The sequence below is a fragment of the Xenopus laevis genome, chromosome 1L (genome assembly GCF_017654675.1).
Source record: "Xenopus laevis strain J_2021 chromosome 1L, Xenopus_laevis_v10.1, whole genome shotgun sequence".
Classification (NCBI taxonomy): Eukaryota; Metazoa; Chordata; class Amphibia; order Anura; family Pipidae; genus Xenopus; species Xenopus laevis.
In genome coordinates this window covers 34,490,178-34,514,186 of record NC_054371.1, presented here as the reverse complement: position 1 = coordinate 34,514,186, position 24,009 = coordinate 34,490,178, and positions in this window count along the sequence as shown.

The following is a 24,009-nucleotide window of genomic DNA, read 5'->3' as shown; positions in this document are numbered from 1 at the left end:
AAACCAGAAAATAAGCTTTTCTCACTAAATTGAATCTGGCACATAGTCAGGCGATAACTCAAAAAGATTGATTCGGACGACAATTCACACAATTCGAATCGCATGATTCTGTCGCTACTTTATCCTGCATGCATTCTCAAGCTGATTTCTTGATAAATGAGTTACGTTTGTTGATGGTAGCTAGGTCGACTTTGTTTTAATTTAAAAAAAATAGATAAATTTGAGTTTTAGTAAATACCCCTCTAAGTATTGTTTTTGTCTTTGGGGGTGAAGGTTATCAGGATTAAGAGATAGTTATTGACTAAATAGAGAGTTACCTTGATTTAGAGTCAATGTACAAAACTGCCAAACACAGCACAAGAATCCAAATTACAGAAAGATCCCTTATCCAGGAAACCCTTGGTTCCAAGCATTCTGTTTAATAGATCCTATATATAGAATTAAAGATTTTCCTTGCAGAATCATATCTTCAAGGGCTGCAGGAAGCATGACTCCACTCCCCAGACTTAAAACATATAGTAGATCTACAGAAGGTTTTTTAATAAAAGAAGATACTGGGGCCAAGGCACAATGCACCATTTAGGGGTTAATGGATATGGCTGGATATATGAAGTATGAAACTTGGGTTTCAGCTGTTTTACTGAAGGAAACTAAAAAAGTAATCTAGTGACCTACCCTTTAACATCGACAAAAAGTAAATCAGCTGCTTTAATGAAAAAATCTAAAAAAGGAATCTAGTGACCTACCCTTTTACAGTGACACAGAGTAAATTCATTATGTTGGTATTATATAATAATTTAAAAATAATTCATACGTAAAAGATATGAAGATGAATGCTTTGGCATTGTTTTACTCTTTAGGGCAAAGTTATGGTTTGATGCTTCCATTACATTTACAATGAGAATGGAGTCAGGCAAAGCGCAGTGACGGCACGCTGCATGCACCGTGCTCTAATTCTCCACAATAAACATTCCCATTTAGGCCATTTACAAGAAATAAAGATGTTCCTTGCTTGCTGTAAATTAAGGAGTTTATTATATGAACCCATTAAAAAGTCATCGTTAATAATCACTGAAGCATGGAACAAACATAAAAAGATTTGCAGGTTATGGCACTGTCACACCAACCTCATTTGTTTGGCGATTTATTAAAAATATGACCGTGCAGAATAAAACATCAGTGGAGATGATAATATTTATCTGGATTTCACAAATCCATTCAAATAAGCTTTACATATAAGCATTATGTGAGTTTTTTGAAGACAAAAAAGGCAAAGTAAAATGGAGTTTAAACAGATGTTTGAGGTTAGTGTGGGGAATAACTATTTAAATAGTGATATTAAACATATACAGGTATGGGACCTGTTATCCAGAATGCTCGGGACCTGGGGTTTTCTGGATAATGGATCTTTCCGTAATTTGGGTCTTCATGCCTTAAGTCTACTAGAAATTCATCTAAACATGAAATAAACCCAATAAGGATTAATTATATCTTAGTTGGGATCAAGTACAAGCTACCGTTTTTTTTTTATTACAGAGAAAAAGGAAATCATTTTTAAAAAATTGGATTATTTTGATAACATGGAGTCTATGGGAGACAGCCATTCTGTAATTTGGAGCTTTCTGGATATCGGGTTTCCAGATAAGGGATCCTATACCTGCATATCCTTATGTATGGTCATAATGTCATTTATAGGGAACTTAGGAACTAAGGAACTTTTTTAAGGTAACATACAACATAGTAAGATAATTATAATGCACATAATACAACCTGATACAATAAAAGATGTATTTATTATCATTAGACGTTTATTCTGATAACCCAGATTAGGCTTTTGGTGGACAAAATATCCCCTACAGACATGTCATTATAACAGTAAGCACCTTATTAAGAAATGTTTGTCATCTTTTCTACTTTGAATAAACTTGAAATGTTATTAAACTCAAATGTAACCTTATTTATTAAAAAATCCAAATAAAAAATGGGACTGAATAAATCCTTGAAAAAAAAAACTTCAAAACTTGAATAAATAACCCACATAAATTTTGCCTAGGACAGTTTCCATTGATTACACTTGGGGGCAGATTTATCAAGGGTCGATTTCGAAGTAGAAAAACTTCGAAATTCGACCATCGAATTGGAATACTTCGACTTCGAATATCGAAGTCAACGGTTTTTTCAGTGAATTTTTGGTATCCTGCGGTCGAAGTAAAATCGTTCGAACGAACAATCAAATCCATCGAACGATGTTACTTCGACTTCCAAAAACTTAGAAAAATGCTCTAGAAGGCAATAAGCCTTATCAGTGTTTGGTCTTATTATTTGGACAAGGTTAGAGTTTAGAATCTGTGTTCTTTGTTGTAGGAATACACAAACCCTATGCACTCGTTATATACTTTGAAGATTATGTTCCTCCTGTCTATGCAGAGAAGATTTGCAAAACGCTCTGCTATTGTAAGTAAAGACTTTGCCTCCTATTCTGTTATTCCCCTGTATTTATTATCATACACAAATATGAAAATTTGTTTGTAAATGCATTGTATTGGGCCTGGCTGCTTAATGGTTCTTCTGGTCCCTTAAATCAGTTGTTTTGTAAAGTTGGCATTGCCTGTCCCAAAGAAGCTTAACAAGTAGTAAAAAAGATCAAGTATTGCTGTTTTTTTAAATACCTTTTATATACTTTTTGCAGACAACCCAAAGAGCAACATAAACACAGTTTAAAGTCAAACTAGTCATGCATACATACAGAGTTTGCTTGGTTAAACTTTATGGAAAATCATGTCTAGAGACTGAAATGCCCTTGGGTACATAATATTGTGGCTAACGCAGAAATTGCACAGCAGAAAGAAATCTATTGTATTATAACCAAGGCATCTAACTCTGATCTCAGATGCTTTAACAGCAGTTCCATGGTTTACCTTGTATGGAGGCCATTTGTGAATCTCTTTATGAAGCTCTGGTTTGCACCACGATTTTTCATGTACTCATAAGAAACTGTTATATTAACAGACATTTTTCAGTTTTCAGATTAAATCTCACCAAAGGATGGAACATACTATATTTTGTTTAAAGGTGGCAACAATCCTAAAAAACAGCAGTGTATACTCTACCCTGTCAGTTAGATCTGGGCATACAGTACATAGTATTTTAATTTGGGTTTGTGTTTTGCTTTGAAGGAAATATAAAGTTTGAGTTGCATTTCTTCTACTGAACTGTTGAACAGATTTATTTTAAAGTGGCTGTCTTAAAAAATGGGCCACTGTCTACCCCAAAATGACTTATTCCTTACGATTGACAAAATGTTGCACTGGAAAAAACAGTATCTAAAGTTTTTTTTATTTCTTGCTCTAAACTTGGCAACATTTAAAATGGAAACGAAAGTAACATTCTACAGACTCGTCCAAGCTCATTCAAAACAAATTAGCAGTCTACTGAGAAGCCCTTTGTATAAATAAACCCCTCCCGTACCCCAGCTGCAGACAAGGCTGTGAGATAAGGCTGTAAGAAAAAGAGCAGCTCATTGGACAGAGGCTTCTCAGTAGACGGCTAACACTTTTTCTGATACTTTCTGTGCATACAAGTCAACAAGGAGAAGGTGACTAGAAGGACTTTTCTGATTTCAATGTAATTATAATTTTAAATAATTATGCAATCCTGTACCATCCATTATTATCATTCATTATTATCATTCATTTCTAGTTACTCTTTTATATCTTCAAGATATGTATGCTTTTACTCAAAGAGAATTTTTGACTATAGGAGCATGGATGCAGTCGATTTATGTAGATTCCTTTTAAGTACTGTATGTATAAGGCATCACATGCAAATATCTAACATAATTAACATAAAGTGGTTTCCATACATTATTCTTCTAAAGGTGTTTATAATAGAATGGTATTGTTGGGACATCAAGTATGATAACAATTAAGCTTTTTATTTTTACGCAGTGGGAACAGAACATTCATAAAGACTCATTAAAATTCATTGTGTTTATTAAAACAATGTGAAAATGAATTTACACAGTATCAAATGCTAGTAATTAGTGAAGTTTTATGGACTGTATCAAGTTGACAAGAAAATATCTCAAAATCATTTTACAGCAATGAAGTGGAATGGCCACTAATATGCATGGAAGTGATAATAAGGTAACATTAGTATGGGGTGCCGTTTGTCCCAAATACATTCTGTATACAAAACTATCCCTAATACACAGAATGAATGTCTCTCATGTTATATAAGAATTTGCGACCATACACAGAGAAAAAAATATACAAAAGACTTATTTCTATTAAAGAATGAAAACAAAATCTGGTTTGTGCACAAAAGGATGTCATTATATCACAAACTCCATTCTGTACAGTTTAACAAGCAATCTGTCGCACAAATGTTTAACCTCCATGTAACGGACGCACTTATGTGCAAAGTTACTTACAGAATGAATTATGTAAAAACCAAAGTTGGACATAATATATAATACTGTAACTAACTAGTGCTTGTCAAGCTAGATTTGATTGACAAAATAGATATCTGTGACAGAAATCAAGATTTTATAGTACAGGATTCATTCTTTCCACAAAATGACAGTTTTGTTCCACAAAACAGATAAAATAACCATTCTGTGAAGCAACACTGTCAGTCACATTCCTGAACCAATAAGAACAAAGCTTATTGCCATATACAAACAAGATGAGAAGTGGCCAGCTCTGCTCCACATGGCTAAGGCAAAGTATCTGGCGTGCTATAGAGGGCGCCCTCTAATGTCCCCTCTGCTGCATAGTAATGAACATGAACAAACCTTTCCTAAAAGAGCTGCTGTTAAACACTACAGGTTCATAAATGGAAGTTTTTACAAATGGCTGACAAATATAATGCTGCACTTATAATGATTGTAGAGAAAGAAAAGTATGCAAAACTTATATAAATATGATCATTTTAGGTGATATGGCTATTCTTATTGTAGTAACCTGCTTGTGTGGCCATTTTGGTTAAGGTCATTCCTGCTGTTTTGCCATTATCTTATGACTCACTTCTATTCCTCTTCCTGTCTAAGCTGAGAGCAATAATGGGACAGGCCACACCCACCTGCGATGTTGTATTAAATGTACCAGAAGTTACTGTGCTTGTCTGGCTGCTTTGCCTGACTCTCAGAGTCAGTTATAAGTTTTGTATATGATAGTTAGACTCCAATGTCTCCTCCTAGCTGTAATCTTGCACCAATTAGCTTGTAGTAGTCTCTTAATAATGTGCTTAGCTATAGTTTAACTACTACATAATAGCTTTAGCCAGACACTTGGGACTGATCATGTGCACACATACCTCCCAACTGTCCCTTTTTCAGAGGGACAGCCCCTCTTTTGACAGCTCAACCCGAGGTCCCTCATTTGAACTGGAAAGTCCCTCTTTTCTCTGCACTGAACAGCCAGAAACAAAACAAAGTTTCTAATTTAATTGGCTTTTGGCAGAGAGGCCTGTACAGCTAACAGGTGCAACTAAGATGCTTTATAACAATTAGACATAAGAAAATAAGTAATTTTAACAGTTTAGATAAGGAGAAATATTTTCACATTTTTATAACCTGACAAACTTTGTAAAATGAACATGGTAATTAGGGGGTGTGGCCACAAAATGGGTGTGGTCAAAAAATTGCTGCACTACATGCAAAATAATTTTTTGTCTCTCTTTTTATTTCCAAAATGTTGGGAGGTATGGTTCAACTACTACATAATAGCTTTAGCCAGAGACTTGGGACTGATCATGTGCACAGTCGCATTCTGAATAGTATGATGTGTAGGTTATATGAGCAGCCACTCCTGAGTACGGTGTGTAAAGAAAAGGGGGTCATTTAGGCAGGGGCAATTTTAGGTTATCATAATCTATTTATATAGAAGCAACAAGCTATACAATGCTTTATATTTATTTATAACAAAAGACTCTAACGATGCCGTCCCCTTACCTGCCCAGTGCTTAACCCTTTCACATCAGAGTGGGTGGAGGGGGGCACAACACTAGAGCAGAGAGCACAACTGCGCCCATGTCACATGCATGTCCAGGGCCGCCAGCAGGGGGGACAAGTGTTCCTTGCCTGAAGGGGGGCCCAGAAGTGCTGCATTTTTCAAAGAGCCGGGTCCCCTTTACGAGCACCCAAGCCATGCGGCCATTTCGCATATTACCGAATGCGGAAGTGCCGAAAAGACGAAGCTGAAGTCCCGAAGCGGCGAAAAGACTCGAATTCATGAAAGGAGGTGAAGTTGAAGTCCTGAAGCCTTTTGTTTACACACAGTACTCAGGAGTGGCTGCTCATATAACCTACACATCATACTAAACACAAAGTGTGTGCACATGATCAGTCCCAAGTAGGGTTGCCACCTTTTTTAAAATGTTTTACCGGCTGCTGGGCTGCGGGGACACAAAGGGGCGGGCCGTGATGTCAAAAGGGGCGGGCCGTGACATCAAAGTGGGTGGGGCCACGCCACGGACGCTAGAAGAAGTAAAAGAAACGGTAAGTTCCAGGGGATTGGGGGCAGGCCGAGGGCTCCTTTTAATCGTATTACAAATTTACCAGCAGCTACATTGCCGGTAAATTTGTAATACCGGCCCCGGCCTTGGCAGGTATTTTACCGGCTAGGCCGGTAAAATACCCGGCCGGGTGGCAACCCTAGTCCCAAGTCTCTGGCTAAAGCTATTATGTAGTAGTTAAACTATAGCTATGCACATTATTAAGAGATTACTACAAGCTAATTGGTGCAAGATTACAGCTAGGAGGAGACATTGGAGTCTAACTATCATATACAAAACTTATAACTGACTCTGAGAGTCAGGCAAAGCAGCCAGACAAGCACAGTAACTTCTGGTACATTTAATACAACATCGCAGGTGGGTGTGGCCTGTCCCATTATTGCTCTCAGCTTAGACAGGAAGAGGAATAGAAGTGAGTCATAAGATAATGGCAAAACAGCAGGAATGACCTTAACCAAAATGGCCACACAAGCAGGTTACTACAATAAGAATAGCCATATCACCTAAAATGATCATATTTATATAAGTTTTGCATACTTTTCTTTCTCTACAATCATTATAAGTGCAGCATTATATTTGTCAGCCATTTGTAAAAACTTCCATTTATGAACCTGTAGTGTTTAACAGCAGCTCTTTTAGGAAAGGTTTGTTCATGTTTATTACTATGCAGCAGAGGGGACATTAGAGGGCGCCCTCTATAGCACGCCAGATACTTTGCCTTAGCCATGTGGAGCAGAGCTGGCCACTTCTCATCTTGTTTGTATATGGCAATAAGCTTTGTTCTTATTGGTTCAGGAATGTGACTGACAGTGTTGCTTCACAGAATGGTTATTTTATCTGTTTTGTGGAACAAAACTGTCATTTTGTGGAAAGAATGAATCCTGTACTATAAAATCTTGCTTTCTGTCACAGATATCTATTTTGTCAATCAAATCTAGCTTGACAAGCACTAGTTAGTTACAGTATTATATATTATGTCCAACTTTGTTTTTACATAATTCATTCTGTAAGTAACTTTGCACATAAGTGCGTCCGTTACATGGAGGTTATATATTTGTGCGACAGATTGCTTGTTAAACTGTACAGAATGGAGTTTGTGATATAATGACATCCTTTTGTGCACTAACCAGATTTTGTTTTCATTCTTTAATAGAAATAAGTCTTTTGTATATCTTTTTTCTCTGTGTATGGCCACAAATATTTATATAACATGAGAGACATTCATTCTGTGTATTAGGGATAGTTTTGTATTCAGAATGTATTTGGGACAAACGGCACCCCATACATTAGAGCCTAAGAGTAGGAGCAGATAATGCTTGCTGAGCATCAAGGAAAATACACTAAAATTAAGTTTACCAATTAATCCCAATGCATCATTAGATTTTGTTTTAAGCTTGCAATGCTTTTCTTCTTTTTTTAATAATGGACCTTAATAAACAAGAATGTCCCTTGACTTAAATCGTAAAGATATTACAATATTTTAGAGGGAGGACTAACTATTTACTTTCCTATGGTAGCCACAAATGGGCCAGAGTCTTAATAAGACTACTCTATCTGTGGCATTATTGGCAGGATTTTGGTTCAGTTTGGATAGTCAAATTATACGGATACAAGGGTTTCCCCTCCCTTGGTTTTCAAACCATTAGGTAGAAGTGTTAATCATGGAGTTCAGGACCGAATTCAATCACTGGTCAGTCTGGTTTTTGTTTTAGCTAGCTCAGTTTAGGGCAATCACAGTAGATGAAGATCTGCTGCATCATGTTTAGGGCTCACAAATATATCATTACAGACTTTGATTTGTCTGATGTTTTTTGAAAACTATAATAAGGAGCTCTGTAGTGACAGTATTTCTGTACCTCTACCTGTGCTTTGAGCTAAGGTGTTCTAAACAAATAATGAAGTACTAGCTCTTGTAGCTCTCATGTAGTGATGGGCGAATTTATTCGCCAGGCGTGAATTTGCGGCGAATTCCCGCGATTCGCCACCGACAAATACATTTGCAAAACTGCTGCGAAAATCCGCCGGCGTGAAAAAAAACGGATGCCAGCATAAAAAACTAGATGCCGGCACCATTTTGTGAATTTTTCGACGTTTCTCGAATTGCGCCAAATTCACCCATCACTACTCTCATGTTATTCTATGTGATATGTTCAGAAATGGCAAAAACAGAAAGTAATACTGACACATTCCTATAATTAATAGAATAAAATAAAAATAAAACAATTTCAGATTTTGATAACTAGGCCTCCCCACCTAAATGAAACGAGTTCAACAAAACTTGCAACAGTATTGAGCATGGGCTTCCTAGGTATGGCTGCAATATATATTGGAACAATTAGATATTCATTGTAGGACTGGCACAAACCTCCAATGCTTTTGCAATTTAAAGTACATTTTATTTAGCAAGAAACATCTCAAATGATGTAGCCTTACGCATTTTGGGCCATGTGGACACTTAATCATAGGCCTAATCTTTGAAAAAGCAAAAAAAAATTATGTGCGAATCGGTTTGGTTTACCACAAAATTCAGGTAACGGCACAAAATTTGCTTAACTTATCAACAATATAATGGTTGCAGTCATGCCAGCCCATTTCATTGCAGGGAAAAATTATCTGTAAACCCATTATCCAGATAGCTCAGAATTCCTGAAGGTCATCTACCAAGTAAATACACATATATATATATATATATATATATATATATATATAGGCAGCAGTATGGCTGGGCTCATTGTTGGCTGCTGGCTCAGGTACAGATCATGGGGGGCTTGGGCGTGCCTGCTGCCTTGGGGGAAATATTGATGGCTGCTGGGCTGGCACAGGTACAGGTGGGGGTGTGGGTGTGGGCTTGGGCAGCAGTATTGATGTACTGTATATGGCTGGGCTCATTGTTGGCTATAGGCATGGTTACAGATGGGGCCTGCTGTCTTGGGGGCAATCATATAAAGGTACTGAGAGATTCAGCCAGACGCAGTACTTGCTGCTTGAATGTGTTTATTACCACAACATGTTTCGGGCGGTTAAGCATACCGCCCGAAACATGTTGTGGTAATAAACACATTCAAGCAGCAAGTACTGCGTCTGGCTGAATCTCTCAGTACATTTATATGTTTGACTAAGTTTCCTACACCAGGTGGAGGTGTAATACTGAGATTGAAAGAGCCTATGAATTAAACATTACAAGTGCAGTCAATCCAATTGTGTGGTCTTGGGGGCAATATTGATGGCTAATGGCTGCTGGGCTGGCATAGGTGGGGCTTGGGCAGTATTGATGGATATGGGCTCATTGCCTGCTTGTACATGTACAGATGGGGGGGGCCTTGGGCCTTGGGTCAATATTGATACATAATGGCTGCTGGCACAGGAACAGACGGGGGGCTTGGAGCAATATTGATGGCTAATGGCTGATGGCACAGTTATGGTGGCATGAACCTTGGGGCAATATTGATGGATATCATATTGACTGTTGGCACAGGTACATAATGATAAGGTGGGAAATGCTAATGCAGGCTGGCGGGGGAGGGGACTGATCAGAACCCTTGCCTAGGGTGCCAAACTGCCTTGACCCGGCCCTGTTTACAGGCACTTTTATGACAAGCAAAATAATAATAGCAGAAGTGAAACAGAAGTGAAATTAGGCAAGATATCATGCTCCTGGGGCAAATCCTCCCATAAAGTAGAGTTTTGTGTGCAGGGATACTCAGCCTGGGGTCTTGTATCTTGGCACCCTGATTGGTCCTCAACTCACCCACTAAAAAACCCACCACAGGGTCCTTATCCCACTATTTCTCCTCGCTGGAGTGGAAGCTGCTCACTATCCTCCCTGAGCCTTCCACTTGCTCCTAGAGCAACTATATCAAAACTTACTAGCACTATATAACTCTTTCTAACTTTGACCAAACTGCAGCTCTGGGCCTGTAACACCTCACAGAGAGGTGAGGTCTCAGGAAAGACCTTTAGCCCATGGGGTTAAACCCCTTTATATTTTTACATGCTGCCACCTAGTAGGCAAACCATAGCTTAGAGTAAATCTCTAAATGGACCCAAGAAGGGAGACATAGCTGCCTCAGTATACTAAAGGACCACTGCCTGAGTTGCTATACCTAAAACTCAGGGTTCCTACATCTAAAAATGTTAGTTTTTTCCACACTAAAAATTAAGAGTTTTCCCCTTTAAAAACTCAACCAGAAGAAATCTAGGTTTAATAAATAGGCCCCTAAATGTCCAATTTGCTGTTAGAGGTAGCAAGTTACTGTGTGTTTGAATTTCCTCAAGAATAAATGCCCTTACATTTCAGTGTATGTTACCAACGAATCATGAAAATGTTCCATAATAATTTTTTTCTCCCTCTGAGGACATGAATACTAAACATGTAAATGTTTCTACAGATGCCCCATGCTGGTAGGCCTGCATGGCAATATTTTTATCTTATTATATGGAAAGTTATGAAACATTTTATGGAGTATTATACCCAATAGCACTAAAATGACTCTATATGACGGACAAAGCTAGTTTTAATGTTAATCTTTTGCCAGCTATATTTTATTATCTCCAGGGAAGGATGGCAACCCTTAAAGGGTAATTATTAATTGACCGACTCTTTAAACTATATATATTTTATTCAAAATGTATAAAATTATCATATAAAAAATAAAATATAAAAGGGCAATACATTTACATTTTAATAAAAATCAATGTAGCTATCCTGGTATTGTATTTCTCTTATAAATTGTACAAGGTGTATAAGAAAAATAAATACATGAGAAACATTTAAGCTCCATTAACACTGTACAAAATTATTTCACTCAATATACCTCCTTATGGCACAAAGTGAATAATTAATCTTGTTCTCATTAGAGATGTCTCATTTGGACAACTAGTACTTATACTGTATATTCATACTTTAGATTGGCAAGAAGTGAAAAACATTTTTTCTAAATGCTATTTAATTTGTATCTTTTCCAAAGGTTTCATGTTGAGGAGGATTTATTCTCAATTATTTATTCCGATCTGAAAATGTGCTTTGAAAATGTTATTTGCAGTGTGAATGTGTATTGCATGTGTACACTCGTGCACAAGTTTGTGTATGTCCATGTGTGTCAGCAAGTGTGTTTGTGTAGATGTGAGAAATAGTGAGGGGCGAATAAATTCGCCAGGTGCACATTTGCGGTGAATTTCCACATTTTGCCGCTGAATAAATTTGTGAAATTGTGGAGAAAGTTCGCCAGCAAAAAAAAAAATTTGGGCACGCATCAGAATAGTCGGGCATAAAAATTGTCGCTCGTGAAAATTATTCGGACACCCTTTGACTTTAAAGCATTTGGACAAAATAGGCATGCGTATAAAAATTGTCGTGGGCATCAAAATTGAAATGCATCAAAATAATTCACTTCACTTCAATGGTTTCGCAAATTTTTCGCGTTTCGTGAATTTCAAAAATTTTTCCTTGAAGCTAAATGGGACAAATTCACCCATCGCTACTGAGAAACAATTTGTGCATACAGTTGTGTGGATGTGCATTCCTGTGTGTTTATAAGATTTATAATCAAGATGCCAATATAGGTATTGAAGAACACTGCTTATTACATTCTATGCAGAATAATATGAATAAAGTGCTTCCTCTGACAGTAATAACCCTGTACAAATACAAGAAGCTGCGTACTTTTATGAAATATACTATATTTTCAGGTGGGTGACAAATTATGTGTGCCATTAATGGGATCTTTTGGAATTCATTAATTGAATGATTTGTTTTGTGGTTGTATTTCTTTTGAGCTGTTGTTGGATTTTTAATCCACTGATTAAAAATAACAGCCTACTTTTCAGGTATGGCAGAGCATTGGGCAGGTTATGATTAACAAAATAGAATTCTCTGCTTCCCTTCCTGCCCAAGCAAGTTAAGATTGGGACCATAGAAAGACTTCCACTTGCCTAGTCTCTTGTCTAGACTAGATGCATAAAAAAGTAGCCATTAATATACCATATATTTGTTGTATGTATGTTTATTAGGTCAACCTCTACACTGGCAACAAGCCTACTACCAAGAAAACCTCATTAAAAGGTATTATAATTTGAACTTCTCTGCACTTTTGGGTGTTGTTTATGCAGTTTATTGCATTGAATAATCGAAATGAATATATGAGACTTTATATGAGATGGCTGTACATAGGTCATAATTGGCTTCTGTTTAGTGGCCAAAAGTAATGGCCTGTTTTATCAATATTTGATCTTGGCTTGGCCAGAGAGCATTTGGGAGAGTTGGAAAATTATATAAAGTAAGGGCTGCATCAGGCTAAACATACAGCCCCTCCCAATAAGTCTGCAAATGTCTCCATATGATATGAACATTAGTATAGGGCCAGTCAATTGATCAGCCTAATCTGAGGCACCTCTTGAGAATTTGTTTGCCCAGATTAAGTCTAATTACCTCATAAATAATAGCCGTTAATACTAACAACTTTAAAATTGGGGATGTCTACAGACAGATTTCAAATTCAAGGGTAAAAAACAAAAACTGTGGTACCGTGTTAGCCAGTAGCAAAAATAACAAATAAAAAAACAAACAAATACAAAAAGTATTGTAGAAGTGATACCTATATTGGCTAACAATAAAAATACGTTGCAAGCTTTCAAGGTTGAATTTTTGGAATCTGCTGGCTTGAAAGATGGTGGAGGCATATTTGTTAGAGTGGCTGCTATCTTTTTGATGCTTCTGATGTTAAAGAGCATTGACCATTAGTGATGGGCGAATTTATTCGCCAGGCGTGAATTCGCGCGATTGACGAAACTGCTGGCAAAATTCGCCGGCGTAAAAAAAATGAATGCCGTTTTGGACGCCAGCGAATTTGCCATTTCGCAAATTTTTTGCCGTTCCGCGAATTTCACTGGAAATTTGAGAATTTTTCGGCAAAGCGGAATGTTGTTTATTTTCTTGGATCTTAAGCAAGGGAGGCATTATATTGGAAAGTGAATTATATGCGGCCAAGGCCCCAAGATGCAGCTGAACATGATTATGTCACTATGACCATTGCATTTTGTTGGACACCTGCTAAGGGTAAGTGGGTCACTGGTTCCCTTTAGACAGAGATAAAATACAAAGCCAAATAATCAAATATGAAAATGTTGAAATGCATGGGTAACTTCCAGGTGCAAAATGAATAATAATTCTTCCCCTTTTTTCTAGGCAAATATATTCTTCTCAAACTTCCTAAAGGCTTGGCAAACATAACTAGGAATTTCCATTTAAAACATGAGAAAACTACAAGATAAGAATTACAAGACCACTTGGACCAGTAACTAACAATATAAGATGCAGCACAAGTCACTGTGACAAACACACTTTCACCAAAGAATTAAAAAGGATAAAACAACCTGACTTATATAACAAACCTTGCAGATAAAATGCTGAAGGCATCAAAACAGCTTTACCCACAGGATTTTTGCAAAAGTACTACAGATATTTGGGGAAAAAAATCAAAGCGTTTGAAGGACATAAAATCGTGTGAAATACATATTGTGGGAATGAAGGATATTTCTATTTTCAAAGTTATTCAGGTTATAAAAACAAACAAAAGACATCCTATCAATTTTTATCCCTCCCTTAGGACTCTTGAATGCTCTCAGAAACTGTTCACCAGACAATGTGTTAGGCCCAGAAAGATTTTTCCCATAAGATTATATAAAGCATTTTGTGAAGAAGTAAGTCAGCTTCAAAATCCCTTTGAAAGGCAAACTTTAGATTTTCACATAACCTTTGTCTCCGGAGTAGGCACAAAAGCCACACGCTAGGCCATACTGTACAAAACTGGAGGAAATATAAGGGAAAATGACAGCTGTATTAACCGTATTGAATAGTTGTAGTCGTGAATGTGGCCCTGTACAGATTTAATTGCACCACTCATTAAATGACTTTGCAAAGAGGACACCAACATCTTCAATCTATCAAAAGGCCAACTCCACTCAATTCAAAGTCTCAAAACCAGCATCACAATAATCACTGTATTTGCTGTATCCCTACAGAAGCAAGAAAATTAAAAGTTACAATAACAATAGTTTCTTTTCAGCTTGAACATATCTAAGCAACTTAGCCTTTGGACTTCATTGGTGTCTTATTTTAATTTCTCTATATACAGATGATTTGTGGCTCCAGCAACTAGAAAGAAGACCAACTGGGAGGTGACATTTTCATTAATATTGTTATTATTATTGCTCATTTTTCTCTATCGACCCTGTATTATCCATACTTTATTAGGACATTAAAATATATGCTTGATTGCTAGGACCAATAAAGCTAGCAAGTAGATAGCAGTTAAAACGACAATTACAATCTAGAGAGCTGTAGAAAACAGAGATGAGTAAAAGATCAAGGCCAGTTGCATACATATTACAATTTGAGTTTTTATTATCGAAAGAGAATGTTTTCAATATTTCATACATAACACGGTATATTCAAACCGTGGAAGTGTTAATGAAATTAAACATGGCTCATTTTATTTACATATTTTATTTAGCATACTTAATGCATATACTAAGTTAAAATTAAATGTTTTTAGAGTCTTTAGAATGTTTTAAGAATATTTCTTTTCACCTTAGTAATGTCATGTTTCTGGTTCATATCTAACTGCACATTATTGATTACTAATGAGCAATGAGTACTTATTGAGTACTAATGTGCAATTCTTACGATAAACTAGTTAATTCATGTATTTTTAAGCTGATTGGAGTTCAACCTGGGACTACTCTAGTCGTTGTCAGACTGGCCCACCGGGATACCAGGAAAACTCCTGGTGGGCCCATGCGTCAGTGGGACTCTTGCTTCTAACCATTTGGCCTATTTCCTGGTCATTCCCTATTTCTTTATGGTAAAAAGAGGCTAAATAATGGAAGAATAAAATATAGTAAGTAGATATAAAAGACTAGGAGAATAAAGAGGTCGACTGAGGGGAGGAGGAATAATAGTTTTAAAAGTGGGCCCACAGTCTAAGGTTTTCTGGTGGGCCCCTGGCATTCCAGTCCAACACCGACCCTAATGGATGTAAGACAGAGTTGGTAAGAGTTGGCCAGCTTAAATATATTGCAATATATGTAGAATCTGCATTAATAAATATTTTGTCTATGGATTCTGCAAGATGCTGCATGTGTTAATGATATGCATTCACACATTTATTTATATGGACAATCCCTGTTTTGTTTAAAGGGTAAAGCATTTTTCAGTAGCAGTATGCACAAAATGTCTCTGTCTTAAATATATTGATAATGGGTTGAGTGCAGAGGACTCTTGTATTTGTCTATATGTGTTTTGTGGTCACAGCCTCATTGCACCCCCGGATATGTTTTTGAAAATTAGTGGTGAGCACAACTTTCCCTTGTTTGTTATAGTTATACAGGAGCAGTGACCAGCTCCATGTTGTAGCTCCCACCCTTCCCAGCTATAGTCAGGTGATCCCACTGGTGTCTAATAAAATGGCAGCCAAGTTTGGGAGTTTTACTTTGAAAGCAGCTAGTAAGTTGCAGGTAAAACTTAGTCCCTTTGTAAAATGTATAATGAAGCAATAGAATTCTTAATGATCAGATGAAAATTGAGCATAGGACTGGCCAGATATGGGATGACTTTGACGTAGTTGGCCAGCTTAAATATATTGCAAAATATGGACAAACAATCCCTGTGTTGTTTAAAGGGTAAAGCATTTTTTAGTAGCAGTATGCACAAAATGTCTCTGTCTTAAATATATTGATAATGGGTTGAGTGCAGAGGAATCTTGTATTTGTCTATATGTATTTTGTGGTCACAGCCTCATTGCACCCCCTCCTAATGGTTTTAAAAATTAGTGGTGAGCACAAGTTTCCCTTGTTTGTTTCTAATGGATGTAAGGACATAGATAGTGATGGGTGAATCTGTGGCGAAAAATTCATGAAACGTATTGAAGTGAATGGGCGTCAAAATAATTTTGACGCACTACAATTTTGACACAAGCGACAATTTTTATATCTGCGACTATTTTGGCCAAATGCATTAATGTCAATGGGTGTCCGAATAATTTTGACGAGCGACAATTTTATGTGCGCGACTATTACTGACGTACGACAGCTCTTTTTTTGCCGCTGTGGCTATTTCCGCAGTTTCGCAAATTTATTTCGCTGGCGGAGAGACACGGAAATTTGCTGCAAATTCATGCTTGGCGAATTTATTCGCCCATCACTAAACATTGCAATATACTGTACAGGTATGGCATCTGTTATACAGAAAGCTCTGAATTACGGAAAGGCCATCTCCCATAGACTCCGTTTTATCCAAATAATTCAAATTTGTAAGAAAAAAATTGCCAATTCTGACATGAATTTGTATCAGCCAAAAAAAAATGTTCATCACTTTTCCGGAGCACTTTACAGAAATTTTACATCATTCCCAGCAGAGTAGATTCTTCGAATGAACATAGTTACAGTGCATTTTAGAGAGGTAAGAAATAATTATGAAATCACATGCAATTGAAATAAAAAGGGCGCAGCTTACCCTGTACTCTAGTTCTAATTTTCAGTACCTAATGCAATCTTAGGAAATGGCTCACTGCTACAGCCAGATGCTTACTTATGCACAGAATTAATGCTATCATTTTAAACTATTATCCTGACAGTAAAATAACTGCACAGATTTCAGTACACGTTTTGTCAAAAAACTTGTAATCATTTATTAATAGAAAGTATAATTGTATCACATTAACCAGCACAACGACCAATTCTGTCTGTACATTTCACAAAAACGGCATTCCTTTTGTGTTTCAACGTATGTATCTCTAATGATATCAGTTTCAATGAACATAAGATGGAGAAAAGAAAGTAATGCAATGTTCCCCCCTTGAAGTGTACATCTGTTCATGGCTAAAGGCTGTCTAGATCTCTCGCACATGTTATTCTTCTAATACACTCTACAGCAGTTAATACTCTGCTACTACAAACAGTGTTTTCTGCAGTCCTTTTTTTCCTGCTGAGAGGTTAAGCAAATAAAACAGAGATAGGACAGGAAACTCTTGAACATCCCAGTAGTTTTCAGTAGGACACAAATCAATTATCTAAAAATGCAGAGCACTGCCATACAAAACTGGAGCGTTTTTTGCCTCCTACAGCAATGGATAACAGCCACTGAAGTGAGACAGTTATAGCCTAGAAAGACATTTCGAGAGCAAGTTCAGAAAGGTTTAAACTATATGCTTCTGGTTAACAGACCTTTTAACCCATGATTCTTTGTGTTCAACCTTTTGCCATTCACACTAGAAAGAAAGCAATATGAAATGACTGCTAAACAGAATCCCTGTAACATAAATTTTACAGGTTGTAACAACATAATTATTATGGATTATGGGGCTGATAGGAATTGAGATTGCACCACAGCAAAGAATGTCACTTTTCATTATCGAACTGGAAATTTCTAGTGATGGACAAATCTGTGCCATTTCGCTTCCCCGAAAAATTAGAAAATGTACCGAAAAATTCACGAAACAGCAAAAAATGTGCAAAACGCATTGAAGTCAATGGGCGTCAAAATCATTTTAACGTGTGCGTTTTTATATGCGCGGCTATTTTGTCCAAATGCATTAAAGTCAAAATGTGTCTAATATAAGTAATTTTAAAAAAAAAAAGTCAATGGGTGTCCGAATAAATTTGACACTCAAAAATTTTATACACGTGACTATTCTGACGCGCAACAATTTTTTTTTTGCCACACTGGATTTTTCGCTGCAGTTTCCCCAATTTTCCACGCGAAATGTGAAAATTCAACCGCAAATTTGTGCTTGCCGAATTTATTCGCCCATCACTAGTAATTACAGATGCACTAGAGCCACTATTTTGGGATTCAGCCTTTATGAGTGATGATGTATCCCAAACTGAATTTGAAGCCATATTTGTTGAGGCACTAGTACCTTTCTTTTACCTGGTTTATTATATACTATCAAACTTGATAATGGGATGGCTCCATATCATTTACTCTCACACAAGAATCACGATACATTGGGGTACCCCATGTGCACAATCTAGTTTCAGATGATGTGTTCTCATGCACTCTGCTGTATCTAGCCCTATTTATCATGCAGGACATTGGCATAACATATGATAACTCATACAGTCTAAGCTGAAGCGTATATTTGTCTTGAGGTCTTGCCTGGAGACTCAAAACAGTTTCAAGCTTCAGGGAAAATATTTTCCGAGTGCTCCAAGGTACACATACAGCTGAAGGCTAGTCAACCCATCAGTGGCGTAGGTGTGTGTTAAATAGAGAATGTTTAACTGTCATAAATAAAATACTAGCTATTGTTATTAACCTAACATTGCGATTCATGTGGTGTTTTTTTCTTTTGAAGGGTCATCAAGCATCTCTTTTACTATATGTATCACTTTCCCATTAACTTCAATTAGTGTCAAATCAAGTCACCCAAATAACTCCCAATGTCATATCAGGATGTTTAACTAATATGTGCATTAGTGAGCCCACCTGGGTGCACATTCTCAGGGACACTTCTCAATAACTTGTAAATATGATTTGTTATTGTTTGCAAACCAGTATCATAATGAGGGAATTAGCAGTTATATTCCTGTGAGAGGGTTCATCTCCTAAATAATGTCCAATTAACACCTATACTGCAGGGTGGCAATATTATTTTATCATTCAATTGTCTAATATTCCAGTGGAGAAGTATTTTTTCAAAGAGTTTTCCTATACTTTAATCCTACTATTGCATATAAGTAGCATATAAGTAGATCATTTTGGACCTCAAGAACACTTTGACCTCAAGAAAACAGATTATGAATGCATATGTTTCAAATTTTAGATCATGATCATAGGCCCAAGGATTCTTACATGCAGGGCTCCAACTGCACATTACACCCAAGTCATTTTTACTTGTCACCTAATCAATGCAAGCAAGGGTCATATAAATGACTCCCCATGTCGCACCACTTTCATGGTTGAGAACAACTTGCGCCCATGTGTACTCTAATACCTGGTTCAAATATTTGCACCTCTACCTGATTGCAACAGGCGCAATCACTCTAGATAGCTGGGAAATACATTGCATTGTGGGCAAAAAAAGTTTCTTGCACTGTGACCAACACAATGAAGCTTTACATCAAATATGCTGCATTATCAAAACAGATATGAGGGGGCAGATTTACATAGGGTCGAATATCGAGGGTTAATTAACCCTCGATATTCGACCATCAAAGTTAAATCCTTCGACTTCGGATATCGAAGTCAAAGGATTTAGCGCAAATAGTTCGATCAAGCGATCAAACGAAAAATCGTTCTATCGAATGATTAAATCCTTCGAATCGTTCGATTAGACGGATTTTAATCCATCGATGGAACGATTTTTCTTCGACCAAAAAAAGCTACTAAAGCCTATGGGGACCTTCCCTATAGGCTAACATTGACTTCGGTAGTTTCTAGGTGGCGAACTAGGGGGTCGAAGTTTTTTATTGAAGAGACAGTACTTCTACTACCGAATGGTCGAATAGTCAAACGATTTTTAGTTAAATCATTCGATTCGAAGTCGAAGGTCTAAGCCAAAAGTCGAAGTAGCCCATTCGATGGTCGAAGTTGCCAAAAAAAACATTTGAAATTCTATGTTTTTTTCCTCTATTCCTTCACTCGATATAAGTAAATGGGCCCCGAGATGTATAAACTAAGATAGTACCTTGTTCTTGTTGTTAAAGGAGTGGTTCACCTTTAAGGTAACTTTTATAAATGCTGTAAAATGGCCAATTCTAAGCAACTTTTCGATTGGTTTTCATTATTTCTTTTTTATAATATTATTAATTATTATTATTATTAATAAATATTATTAAAAATTATAAAATTTAATAATTATTTGCCTTTTTATTCTGACTCTTGGCAGCTTCCAGTCTCTTATTTAAATGAATGCATGGTTGCTAGGGTAATTTGGACCCTAGCTACCAGATTAGTTACAATGCAAATTGAAGAGCTGCTGAATAAAAGGCTAAATAACTCAAAAACCTTAAATAATAAAAAATGAATACCAATTGCAAATTGTCTCAGAATATCACTCTCTATACCATACTTAAATTTATCTCAAAGGTGAACAACCCCTTTAAGTAAGTTAGCATAACTCAATTTTAAAGGCAAACCTACTCTACTGGGTTTTTATGTCTACATCTTTGTAGCATAACAGAAATATATCAATTCATCTCTCTTTAATAATCTCTCTTTTACTGGATATGTTAGACCAGATGCATGTTCTCTAGTTTGTATTACTATATTGTAACCAGAACTGTATTTAGTTTTTAAGTCCAGTGTTTTAGCTCTAGTAAAGGATGTGTTTAATCAGTTTAATCAGTACCTGTAATCCTGGGTAACTTCCATAGTAGCCCTAACACCCTTATCCAAAATCCCCAGGCTCCAAGCATTCCGTATTATAATTCCCAGACCTGCATACATTTGCAAACAAAAAGCCTCTTTTTATTCAGTTTTTATCAAAATGCTATTAATATTAAAATACACTGAGCACTCTTCAGTACACACAGTAAATAACATATATTTTCTGTGTTAGTCACACTGATGCATGTAGCATTCCAAGGAGTTTAAGGGTTACAGTTTCATCAATAAACACAGCGTGTCTGCATCTTGCATCGTACCATTTAAAGGTATTTTGTGCAAACCTTCATCATTCCCAGTGCACCAAATTCTATTGATTATCTAAAATACATACGAATCCTTCACATTGAAATGCTCAAAGTCTATGATATCAAGGCAAAATGGCCACTGTTCCTATTCAGTAGGATTTTGGCCATTTATTGTTAGATCGATTTCGTGTTGAAGCTAAACATCCAGATATCATCCCTGTAGAATGTTAGCCGTGCTACGGTGACTAACCAATTAGTACACACAGTCAATGGATAGGTCAGGTAAAGAGATTGTGTTTGGCCTTGCCTTCAGGTTTCTTTGGCTTATTTTCATGACCTCTTTCTGATCGTTGAAGATTTCTGTATAGTGTTCAAAACTAGGAAATAAATCAGGGTCTATATAAATCTGGTCACATTGCACATGGATGGGGGAAAACAAACACAAGGTTCAGGTCAGTAATAAATGACATTCCAGCTTTAGACGTATATGGTCAATTACTGAGCTACTGAGCTAACAGGGAAATCTGAAAAATACATTATGATTAAAATAGTCCCAAAAACAACATATTTATTTCTGTAATTGCTTGAAATTGAGAATAAATCTATGTACAGAATTTCAGCAAATCACATACAAATAAAAGCAGATATTTTATTTGTGTAGATAAAAAAATATACTTTACATATACTATAGATTTTATATTTTTAAATATTTTACATTATTGTTCATGGGAATTAATTTTTTACTTTAACCCAAGGGGCGAATTAAATTTGAATTCAAGTTTTTTGAACACAATAGCATTTTTCTGCAGTTTTGATTTTTCTTGGGTTGACCATTAGCATATTTAAGTAAAAAACACAAATCACAAGAAACAATCACTAGGGATGCACCGAATCCAGGATTCGGGATTCGGACAAGATTCAGGCTTTTTCAGCAGGATTCAGATTCGGCCGAATCCTTCTGCCCAGCCGAACTGAATCCGAATAGTGATGGGCGAATTTATTCGGCAGGCGCGAATTCACGGCGAATTTGTGCAATTCTCCGCCAGCGAATAAATTTGCAAATCGCCTGTGAAAATTCAGCCAAAAAAATTTGCCGGCGTCCAAAAATTTTTTCGCCGGTGTCCAAAAACAACGGACGCAGGCGTCAAAAACGGCCATCACTAAATCCAAATCCTAATTTGCATATGCAAATTAAGGGAGGGAAATTGCGTGACTTTTTCTAAAAAAACAAGGAAATAAAAAATGTTTTATTTGCATATGCAAATTAGGGCTCGGATTTGGTTCGGTATTCGGCCGAATCCAAAATAGTGGATTCAGTGCATCCCTATTAATCACCTCATAAATTCTATTGTCCCATTCACTTTTAAAAATGTGACAAATTATAAAATAGCTTCCAATTACTTAACTTGATTTTACCAGTTGATTGTACTTGATTTTTAGCCGTTAAACACTTTTTAGATCTTACAGAAATCATAACACACAAGAATTATTACTTATTTGGGGATACATACTACACACAGCAAAGAGGCACAGAAATGGGCAGAAATGTAGCACCTCCAATGGCAACTTATATATGGCACACATTGAAAATACCAAAGTTTATGGGAATCCCTTTTTCACAGAACACCACTTACTGTACCTCCACTATACTGATGATCAGCTGGTCATATGGGATTACCTTTACTAAATTTCTTTGATGTTAACCTAAGGAGAGATAAATAAGAATGGAAAACCATATTATATTGAAAAAAACCAGGTAGAAATAATTTGCTACACTTTGATTGTTTTCAAAGGTACCGCTGAAAAAGCTCATTACCCAAATCCCAGTTCACAAGAGTAAAAAGAATAATCAGTGACCTGAATGATTACAACACTGTCATCAACAACATTTTTGACAGATTTAAGGAGAGAGAGGTTACCCCACTGAGTTGCTAAATAGAGAACACGACAATATGAAAACCACAACTAGAGAGGAACACCTTGCCAAGAGAAACCTAAAACTAGTAAAAATAAGAAAATAGTATTTGTAAGTGGCTATAATAATACAGTCAGTAAGCAAACTGGTCCTTGGTGCAATGGGAACAGATTGTACAGCATTTTTATATCACCTAAAGTTTGGTACATTTCCATGTCTTCATTGCTTGCAATGTAAATTATTTCTATCACTCACATTAACTACAACCAAACTACACCATAAAAATCATAACATAATCCCATGATTATTTCAAACCAATACCCATACTAAGGGGCATATTTATCAAGGGTCGAATTTCAAAAACATTGGAATTTGAATTCAAAAAGCCCAACCGAAATTAAGTTTTTTTTTGGTCGCATTCAATCGAATTTTTCCCAAAAATCTTTTTAGATTTTTCAAAGTCCACCAATTGACTCCATATAGGTTCTAGGAGGTCCCCCACAGGCTGAAACAGCAATTCGGCAGGTTTTAGATGGGGAATGGCCAAAGTCACATTTTTAAAGAGACAGTACATGATACATTTCAAATTTGAATTTTTTAATTTTTTTCAAATTCGAATCGAATTTGGACTATTCCCTAGTCACCCATGTACACAAAAAATAGCTTGAAATTCGAATTTTATTTCATTCGAAAATTCACCTCGACCATTGATAAATCTGCCCCCTAAGTGGATTCCCAATAAATGAGAGGTTTATTTTCTGTAAACCCATTATCCATGAAGCTCCAAAGGTCCATATTGGAATTTACTTTTTTCTTGTAACAATTAACTTTTGACTGATCTAAGCTTACCCTGTAATAACAATACACTACTATTTACTTGGCAAGTTAGCATGCTGATGATTAAACAATGATATTGGGTATTTTTATTACATTTTAATTAGCCTTAA